The following is an 11,209-nucleotide window of genomic DNA, read 5'->3' as shown; positions in this document are numbered from 1 at the left end:
ACAGAGGAAATAACCTCAGCTCATGGACCTGTCCAAGTGTTGAAAAGATGGTAATGGGACATGTTTTCCTGGCTAACTGGCCAGCTATGGGCTAAATGAATACCATTTCTCCTCTTCTATGCTATAGCAACTCTAATCTTTTGACCATGCGTGACACCATGCTGGGTGCAGCTCTTTCAGCAGGTGGTCAAGGGGATGCTGCTAGCAGCCATGCCTACCTGATCCAGAAATGACTACAAAAGGACAGAAAAGGATGTCACTGAAAATAATAGCAAAAGCCCAGAAGACTCAAGAAGAAAAAAATTAAATCAATGGTAATTAAGGTTTGTAAAGACAAATACAGATTAAATAAAAAAAAGGAGGGATTAAAAGGAATGAGATGGATGAGTCTTTACAAACAGACCGTGTGAATTGGCCTGTAGACAAGGCTAGGAACTTACGGGGAGTGAAGTAACAGAAGAAAGTATTAGTTCTCTAGAACTGTTACTAATCATCAGAGACTGTTGATTAATCAAGGCCGTGTTAAATTCCTGAACCTAGAGCAAGGCAACAAAGACTTAATAGAATTAGAAATGGTTTTTTTTCTTCCTTTTCGATGCCAAAGGGGGGGTGCATATTAGAGGAGGGCATAGAGTAGGCAGTTCCGGAAGTCTGTATCTCCCGAATACCTCAGCCAGTGGGGAAAAGGAAGAGGGTGCTGTGGCTGGGAACTTGACATCAAAAGGGGGCTGCATCCCGCAACCGTTTGACAGACCCCATGGGAAAAGCCCCATGGACTCTCCCTGTAGTCGAAGAATGTTGCAGGACTCCTCTGTCTCCTTTTCGGACATCAACCTCAGGCATGGTGGATTAATTTTCCCTAACGGCAGCGACCTGCTGCGTGGTCTCCGTGCTCTTCCCCAGCCCCCCGGGAGGTGTCAAATAGTTGCCGGCGGCTCCCACCGCGCGTTACAGACGGCTGCGCGGCCCCGGGGCTGCTCGCAGTGCTCCCCTGCCCTGCCAGGGCTGCCTGAGGTCTGCGGAGCCACCTCGCCACCGGCGCGGCCAGGGCCGGGGCCCTTCTCGACAGCCGCCGAGGGGCTGCGGAGCGGGCGGCTGCGGGACGATCAGCTCTTTTATGCCGCGCGGTGCTGCCGCCTCCATCTAGCTCCCCATCGCGCCGCCGGCCGACCCCGCCTGGCGCGTTCACGCTCGGCCGCGCTCGCCGCCCGCCCAGCCTCGCCGGAAGCTCTCCCGCCCGGGCCGTGCCCCGGCTCCGCCTGCGGCTCGGCAGGGCCCGGCCGCACGCGTGCTGCGTGGCTCGGAGCACCCGCGTTGCGCCGCAGGCGACGGGGAAGGCGGGGCGGGCCGGCGCCATGGTGGTAGCGCGAGGAGAGGAGCGCCCGGGCGGGGCGGCGAGTGGCGCGGCGGTGAGCGCTTCTGCTTGCTGTCGCTCGGCTGCCGCCCACGGCAGGTGCCGTGTGACCCCGCGGAGCGGCGGGGCCGGCCGGGCGGTGCGCGGCGAGGCTTTCGGCCAGCGGCGGCCGCAGCGACAGTCTGCCGGCACTGCCCGTGCCGGTGGAGAGAGCGGGGATCCGAGGCCGGCCTTCCTAGGGTAACGAGGGGCGACCGCCTTTGCCGCGCTGCCCTCCGTGCAGCACGTGGCCGATTCCGGCGAAGCCGGGGTCTCCGCAGCGGCGCGGGCGGGAGGGAGTGGGGAGCGCGCTCGGTGCTCTGCCGGCCGCTCCCGCCCAGCGCTGCGCTCCGCCGAGGCGTTTTCCTGCCTATGCTGGGAAGGACATAAGGGACCCCGGAGTCGGAGCTTAGCTGTCAGGGGGAACAACTTCCCTCCATTGGCGACCTCCTTTTCCCTCTGATTCAGCTACCTTGTGGTAGGTGCGATGGTGCTGAAGAAGGGTGGCGGCTGGGCACAGTTGCTGGCATAGGTGGTGCGAGAGCTCCACGCAAGCAGCTTTGAGTGGCATGTGTGAGGGTAGGAAGGTACGGCACCCACAGCTGAAGGTAAAAAAAGTCAGGGCATGTCATCAGCCGCAATCGTGCTAAGTTGTTCATCTTTGCAAACTGCTTGCCGAGTTGTTCCTTTTCTTAGGTAATGGGGGTTTGTATCAACCAGAACTGCATATGGTCAGTATTTGCAGAGAAGGTTACGTGGACTGTTGTTGAGGTGAGTGTAGCAGTTTCTATGGCATTCTGCAAAAAAAGTGACAGGTCTCTCTGCGTTCCCCAATTCTTAACAAAAATGAAGTTCACAAAGCCCTGAAAAGAGGTTTTACAAAACTTCAGGGATTTTTTCCTACGAGTACTGTGGAGACAGCCATAGTCACCTTGTCTTTCCAAAAGTGAAGGTTACATCTTTTTGTCCAAGAGCATCAAGTGCTTTTGATCAGCGTTTGTGTGCATGCATTAGCCTTGTTCTTGTTCTTCCTTGGAGAACTTTTACAATCCTCAGATGATCTGTGTAGGCTGCAGACTGCAGTGGTGAACTTGAAGGCTTCCAGCAGAAGGGAGATGCTGTCCACGTTTTGGATTTTCCTTAGTCTGAACCTTCAATGTCCAAGGCTTCACTTTTCAAGCAGTTGGAAGAGCTCCAAATGAAGATATGAACAGGTCTTAATTGACCTTGTCACCGCCTCAGTTCGTCAGGTAATGCTGCGCACTGGATTTAATTGCCTAGTGCAAGATGTGCTCAAAATATGTAAGAGTATCTCCTCGATTACCCTCCCAGAAGGGTTTGAATGGAGAACAAGGAGTTCCGAAGACAGGTATTTGGTGTACGAGAAGTAGAACTTAGTGGATTGCAGGGCACTGCATGCACAAATGTCTAAGGAGGATCCATCTTTTTATGCCCCATCTATGCTTGTTCTCATTTGAACTCCTGAACATTCTGGAGGTTGGTTTTGTTAGGGTTGTGGCTGGGGAAGGGGTGGTGGTGGGGGAGGGGTGGGTGTTGTTTCTGATCTTTTTAATTTCCAGGATAGTGTACAAAGAACTTGTGCCCACAACCAGCAGTATGAAGCAATGCAGGTATAAAAGAAGGTCACCGAAATGTCGCATAATATGAATCTGAAAGCGCTTCAGTATTTTACCCAGGAGTTTCACTGCAACAAGGTGATTGTCCTTCACAGAAATGGCTTATGCCATGCTAGAAGTGATGACCTTTCTCTGCCCCAAATTGACCAGCAAGATCTTTTGGCTCTTGATTGAAACCCCTGAGCCAGCTGTGTTTCAGGCTGCAGAAGCTGCAGGTGTTGTGGCAGACGCGGGGTGCAGCCCTGCCTGCCGGTCCCGACCTGGCGCACGCCGGTGGCAGCCGTCAGCGCCTGGGGTCCCCTGGAAGGGGGATTTAATCATTTCTTCTCTAGCATTTGCTTGTGTTTTGTCAAGATTCTTTAATTCACTAAATAGTAAATTTAAAAAATTAGCTGAATGGTAATAATTTTGAAGTCTTCTGAGGCAGAACTGGGAAGGTTAGAACATATTTGTATGATTTCAAATATGTAGAAATTCTTAAATGACAAACGTTAACAAACTGACAATGCAAGCAATTATGGTGACACTTTACATTTCATTGGTTTTCATGCAGCTCCATCCCATGTGTTGGTAGGTTCTTAAAAAGTGAAAATTTGGCCCACTAGACCGATTATTAAAAAGAAGTACAACTCCTTGGGGCTAACACAAAGGGACAGCGTCCACGTGAGTAAATGGTTATCACATTTAGATGTGATTCTGCTGCTTGCACTTTCTCTGCCCTCAAACTGCTTTCTTTATCGTCAATGCAGGGATGTTTGACATTCTTAGAAAAGAGAAGAGAAACAGATTTCCTCAAAAAAAAAAAAAAAAAAAAAAAAAAGCCAGGTGAAATTAATGCAATGTTAATTGCATTAATTTATTCAGGTGGAGTTTTAGTTTTTATTCTATGAAGTGCTTGTTGCACCACTTTTGTTGTTTCCCACAGATTTGGAGTGGGATTTCCTCCAGTTGATTGTTCAGCAGAGGGAGTGAGACTGCCTTCAAAAGTTTTGCAGGAGTTGCATCTGTGAATCGGGCACGTGAGTTGCCTTTTTTTTTCCCCCCAGATTTTTGTAGGCTTCTGTTTTTCACCGTGGATCAGTTCACCTTGGATCAGTTTGCTCTTTTTGTTCCAGTGATTTTTTCTTTTGGACATGCGTCACGATCCGTTAATACAAGTAAGGGTCGTGATGGTTTGTTTACAGATCTCAGAGTGCAAAAGGACACAAGGGATTTCAGTTTTAATCAAAACAGTGCACCTTTGTTAAGTACCCACAACACGGTAATGCGATAGAGGAGAGAAAGAGAGAGAGAGAGAAAGAAAAACAAAGTAAAAGAGTAGAGAGGAAGAAAGGGGGGGCAATGGCTACCAACGGATGAGACGAAGTCCTCGTGCTCTGCTGCCAATAGATTTGTCTTCTTTCCGTGGGGAGATCTCATCTCAGTTATTTCAGAAAGTCCCTTTATAGGCCTTTTTTGAAACGAGGGCCAACTGGCCAAGACCATATCTGTGTTTCGTAATAACATTGCAGAACTAAAAGCTAGCCCTAACTATCCCAGGTACATACCAAGCATGCCTTTCTCCTATGCTAACTATACTGCCTGCTATGGTTTGCGGCCTAGCAGCGTTAGCGCGTCTACTTCTGGCATGAGTTTAGCAGTGCTCTCGCTTCTGCTTTCTAGCTGTATCCCCACATCTCGCCCTTTTCCCCAAGAGGTGGGGCAAATCTACAGCCGTTGTTATGAGGCCCGTTGCTTCGGGAAACAGGTACAGGACAGGTGTAGAGGACAGGTCATTCCTTTCCGCTTCAGCGCAGTCCTTCCCGCCTGGGCAGCAAGAACGGCGCAGTCCACTGTGACCTGCACAAATTTCCTCAGGAATGCGTACCAGTTCCCAGCGGGCACACCTGCAGGCAACAGTTGGCAGACATCCCACCTTAGGCAGGTCGGAACTCCTGTGTTTAGCCTCTGTCCTCGGCGATGATCGTGAGGCAGATGAGGGATCTTCAGACCGTCTCTTACACCACCCCATGACTCACGATTGTCATCAGGAGAGCTCCATCAGCACGATTTCGTAGTGTTGTTGCGAAGTCTTCAGGACTCGTTAATGTTGGTAGCATATCCCAGAAAAGGGTAGAGAAAATAAGAAAAGAGAAAGAAAAGGAAAAAGAAGGAATAAGTAATTTTTAATCAAAATACACCTGTAATTTTTAATCATGTCTTATCTTATTTTAATACTCATGTAGTTCATCTTGTGTCAATAACCTTAGGGGTGTCCACAGTGGATGGGATAGTGTCCAAATTGTGCACATCTACTACAGATGTCAACCGTTTCATCATTCTGCAATTCATGATGTGTAAGATTGCTGATAAAACAAACCCAATCAAAACTAAAATCAAGAGAACAAGGATGGGATGACACAATTTGTTCAGGACACCTGTAGCAGTAGGTGAGCACCCAAAAGGAGTATCCCACCAGCTGTGTCCAGCATCTTTCTTTCCTCTGTCTAGAAAACAATGTGTTTCTTTCCCATTGTGATCAACAGTTACCAAGGTTTTCTGTCTGTTTTTCTTGATCTTTTCCAAAATTCCAATGAAATCCTGGTGAAGCAACAAGTGCTTTACCTAAGTAAGGTTCATCCCAGTGGGGGTAGGCAATAATTGGTGGATCACTGTGTAATTGGACTGTAAAATACAATAAGAAGTAAGTGGGGCTAAATAAGAGAAATCGCATCCTGTGCTTTTAGTCAAGTTACAAACACAAGAATTTGAATGAGTTTTAGTATCTACAACTACATTTTCTAGAAATACCTTATCACATGCAGTTCTTAAGCATGCACATCCATTGCCTATATACACAAGCAGTGTTTCAGGAATCTTGTTAGGATGAATTTCAAAAGGACAGATATTTTGTTCTGTGTCCAAACAAATGTCTTGAGGTCTAATTGCACTGCTTTCACAGATAAACCCTTGTTGTTCTCGGACAATACAAGTTTCCAAATTAACAGTTTGCCACTTCTTACCAGTTTGACGGGCCCATTCTCTGTGCTGGAAAGGGTAGAGAATAGCTGCATCATGGTTCAGCCCTAATGCAATGATAGGGACTATCAAATGCACTGAAGCATTACGTATGGTTAGTACAAAGGCTGTGGCTGTGTTTGTGATGGGATTGTAGGTAAAATTCACTAAATTCCACCAGGATTGGAATTCTCTTTCAAAATCAGTGGCACCGTCCCAGATTATTTTCCGAATTTCAGTAGGAAAAGTGCCTTCTTTGCCTTCTCTTACAATTGAGGCAGCAACGGACTGCATCCACAATTGAGCCTGGACGCAGCTGAGAGCCAAAGAAATGTTGTTTTGCGTAGCACGGAGCATGCCAATTATCAATTTGTGGTCATTCACATTTACCTTTTCTCAATTTGGTAATATGTTTGATAACAACCGCTGATGGGTTGTTGTATTTTAGTCAAATCTGTAGTTGTGGCAGCCAATTTATTCATTAGCACTTCTGAATCAATACTATTTAAGATTCCCAGTCCTGTTCCCACAACGCCGGTTATGTCTCTTTGCGTCCGTTTCTTAGAAGGGTTCCGCTTTTGCAACCCGGTTGTCTGCCCCTTGAAGGAAGTCTGCAGAAAAGGTGAACAAGCTGGCTGAATTTCTGAGACATTGTTTTGCATCAGCAACTTGACTTGTTTAAGGGACCATGCCGGATTGAGCAATAGTTGTTGTTGGCCTGTTTTTGTGGTTATACGTGGTCCAATTTCAAAAATTCTCGGGCTTAGCATGACCGGTGGTTGGGTGGTAGGTATTGCAACATCGACTTTGAGTTCCCCCCAGTATTTTGTATTGTTTTTACCACACGTGACTTTATGGGGAAATTGTACAGCAATTAAGGTTTAGCCAACAATCTTGATTTTGAATTTCACCAAACAAAACACGGCCATGAGGTCCAATGCTATAACTGTGTACAGGTTCGGTAAAACATTCAGCAATTAATCCACATCGTATTGTAACATCGTCACCTCGGGTTACCATAAAGGGTGGAAAAACTTTATTCTTGTCATCTAACACAAGGGGGGTACTTATATTGTGGTATGTGATTACTGCACTCAGTATGGGCTTTGCTGCGGCGTTTATTTTGAATTTATAAGTTAAACCTGTCAGACTTGGCTGATCTGCCGGGTTATTTTGCCAATTGCATGTTGCATAGGTCGGTTTGGTTAGAGGAAAGTTATACCAGCAGTCAGTTAGTTTGTTTCTGCGAAGCTTTGTGATTTCCACATTGTTGGTACTGGGGCCTAAGGTGTAGTTACCGACATTCTTCTGACAACCACACAGGATGAAGGGGGTTTGTTTGTCACACACCCACTCCGTTGTAGGGCAGAGTTTGGCCGTAATGTTGGGGTGCAAATCACTTTTCCCATCTGGTTTTAGAACATTTCCAGCGATTGCAATGGTGGAAGCTTTCTGGTAAAGAGATCCTTCTACTTTTCTGCACCCTACCTTAATTTTTTCCCCTCTTGTTCCTTTTAGGATTCTAGTCCAATCCTTCAAGTCCCATCCCCATTCACTTGGACGGTATACCTCAGAGTCGTGCAGTGCTACAGTGGCTAGGTTCGGGCAACCATCTCTGGGATAGGATCCTAGAGCACTAGTGTACCTAATGGTAGCTTCAGACCATGGCCACTCAGCTGGTTTTTGGCCCTGGTGTTGTGGTAGGATGCAGAAAAGTATCACTAGTCTTATCATGGTTTATGTGCTCTTCTTCATGTCCCTCGGAGTTCTTCTGTGAAAAGTGAACACAACAGAGTCTGCCACCAAAAGGCAGAAAATTAGAATGATGGAATGATGCAGCGTGTATGTATCCGATGCTCTCTCCCTAGGGCATCAGAGGCTACTCATGCATATTTATTCAGAGGGCGTTTTAGCACTAGTGGTACTTCTCCTACGGTAGGGAGATCTACCGAAACAGGTTGTCCAGGGTAGTGTGCAGGATTCTTAGGATCATTTGGTCCCTGCAGTGAGAGAATTATGCTTGGAGCTGTTGGGAAAAAGACAGTGATTTTGGGACACCCGTTTACCCCCCATCTATCATTCACACCTTTCACAGCTTCCCATAGCCGAACATCCCAATTTCCCTCCTGTGGTTTCAAAAGTCCTTTCAAGAGACCATTGGTCCTTTCTACAATGCCGTTAGCTTGAGGGTAGTAAGGAGTGTGAAAAGTCCGTTTAATCCCTTCGCCTTTTGCCCAGTCCTGTACAACTTTGGCAGTAAAGTGAGACCCGTGATCAGATTGAATTTCTTGTGGTTTTGGGAAAGTTCCAAACCATGCCTGCAATGCTTCAACAGTATGATCTCCTGTAGCTCTTTTAAAAGCATTGGCCTGGACTAACCCAGATATCATCTCTACTCCTACCAGCCCAAAGTGTTTACTTCCTGACTTTTTAAAGGGGCCGATATAATCTACCTGCCACGCTTCCCGTAAGCCTTTACCCTTTCTTAAATGCAGAGGGTCATCTTCCAAAGGGTGTCTTTCTAGCCGTCTGCGACGTTGTTCACAGGCTGACATGCATGTTTTACACATTTCTCTGGTAACAGACCAACCGCGAGCAAGGGCTTCTTTGTACAAATCTTTTGCACCTGTGCGTTGTCTTTTTACATGCAACCATTCTAAGAAGTGCTCCCAGTCCTCTGTAATTTGATCTTTTTCCACAGGACTTAGTCTTGCTAATTCGTCAGCTCTAGTGTTCCACTCTCCTGCTGGATTTCCATCTGTCTGGTGAGAGGCTACCCACTCCACGGCAAAATTCCCTGGACTTGCAATACTTAGAATTTCTTGCTACTTCTCCTTTTGCCATACTGGGATTCTGTTAACTTCACAATCCTTTTGCTGCCAAAAAGGAAGCCACTCAGTCCATCCCTTAAACACAGCATAGGAATAATCGGTGTAGATACAGACAGGAGAAGTATTCTGTGCCTCACGTTGGAAAACACTCCAAAGAGCTATCAGCTTGCCAACTTGGGCACTGCCTTCCCCCTCTGTGATAATTCCTTCACCTGAGGAAGTGTGGAGGGCTACAGCCTTATGTTTCCACACCTTTCCTTCTCGCTTGGCAGAAGCATCCGTAAGCCAAGAATTTGCTGACCGTTTGGGGGAAAAAGGAGGGGCTACTCTAATGACTGAGGCAGGTTTGTCCTGGCTGCTACCCAAGTTTTCAGTTTCTTGGATTGCCAGATTTTTTACAGCTCCTTCAGTTCTTGAGAAGACGCTACAATCATGTTCAATCTGAGCATACCACTTCCTTACTGAGGTCCTCTGGGCCACCCCGTCACGTGGGGGTGGTGCCAGTAGAGACAGCCTTAATAACTTTGAAAGGGCCTCTCAAAACAATTGGTTGTTGTTGTGCAATCTTCTCCGCTTCTAGGAGAGCTAAGCTAACCACAAACAATCCTTTCTCCCAGGTAGTGTACCTTTTTTCAGCATCTTTAAAGCCACGGGAGTAAAAACCAAGAGGCTTCGTCGGACCCTCAGGACCCCGCTGCCATATGTGTACTGACAACCCTGAGGAGACCTGAAAAGCATCTGTGGGATGAATAGGGCCCAGGGCTTGGTGAGGCTGTTGCTTCAAAAACCAACAATTGCCGTGCTTCTTCTTGGGAAGCACTCCATTCCCATTTTGTCCCTTTTCTTAACAAGTTGTAAAGAGGTCTGGCAATTATGGAAAATCTGGGATGTGTTTTCTCCGGAGCACTAATACACATCCTAAAGCATGTTGGAGATCTTTTTTGGATTCAGGCATTTTAATCTGATCTGAAGAGGTTAGGCTATCAGGTGGGATACGTGTCATACCTCCTTTCCACCAAATTCCCAACAATTTCACTTCATGTGAAGGGGTTTGGGTTTTTTCTGAGGGAATTTGCAAATCAAGGCTTTCTAAGTGGGAGGTTATTTTCTGTTGGGTATCTCTCACTTCTTCTATTTCATCTCCTCCCACAAGGGTCTCATCAGTGTGTTGATGAACAGCTAGATTGTCCGCTTTGGGTACTTTGTCGAACTCTTGGGCTAAAGCGTGATGAGCCAGGGTAGGAGAATGTTTGTACCCTTGGCGAAGCCTAGTGAAAGTGCGTTGCTGTCCTTGCCATGCGAAAGCAAAACGGTCCATATCTTCTGGCTGTAAAGGTGTCGTAAAAAACATGTCTTTGACATCTACAGGTGGCATGATTGAATGAGCCTTTTCTTGAATCAATGTTATGAATTCTGCTAGATTTGGGACTGCTGCTGTAAGAGGGTCTGTGTTAGCATTTAGCCTACGAAAATCTATTGTCAGCCTCCACTTCCCATTAGGATTTTGCACTGGCCACACCGGAGAATTGAAAGGAGAATGGGTATTAAGTATTACTCCTTGTTGTCGTAGCTCCTGTATCACTGGCTTGATACCCTCTTTGGCACCCAGGGGAAGGAGGTATTGTTTCACTGAATGGTAGGGAGGCTGCAGCTTGGAGCAGTCTGATGTTAAAATGTGGTGTGCCAAAAGACCACAGAAGACCCTCTGAGTCCTCCCACTGCCTCCTAGCAAGGGCATTCAGCCCTAATAAATTGGTTGGAATATCTCCAATCACCCCATGGATGGAGAGTTGGTTTTCCTCTCCAGGCAAAGGGAGCTTGACTAAGGCCCCATTCATAGATTCTGTTTAAGTGCCCAAGGCACTTAAAACACAATATCGGTTCTTTGTTGGAACAATTCCACACCTCTGGGCATCTTTCTTTGTCAGCGCAGAAATTTGTGCCCCAGTGTCAATCAGAAAAGTTACAGGTGCCCGTTTAGGACTTGTAATAGCTGTGATCGTTATATCTCCCGTTTTATTTTTAGTGAGCATTCTCAGGTAGACCTATGCTCCGTTTCTTTGCCCACTGACAAGAAACAGAGGGTCTAGTTTCCCTGGTTTTGAGGAAGAATCTGTTCTAGCTCATTGGCCGGACTTTGAGGGAGAAGTGGCTTTGACTCACTGCCCAGATTCTGAGGGAGGAGGGGTGCACTGGGTTGAAGTGACGGATTCGGTAGAAGGGGCTTTTGGCAGTGCCAGTTAGACACTACCTTACTCAACTGATCAAGGGCTAAGCCATCCATCGCATTTCTGGGGACCCCCTTTTTGATACCTAATAAGCACCAATGCTGACGGTTAGGGATCTCTGGT

This window comes from Coloeus monedula (assembly GCF_965178545.1).
Source record: "Coloeus monedula genome assembly, contig: HAP1_SCAFFOLD_89, whole genome shotgun sequence".
In the NCBI taxonomy this organism is placed as follows: Eukaryota; Metazoa; Chordata; class Aves; order Passeriformes; family Corvidae; genus Coloeus; species Coloeus monedula.
The sequence above is the reverse complement of the archived record's forward strand: the minus strand, read 5'-3'. Positions refer to the sequence as shown.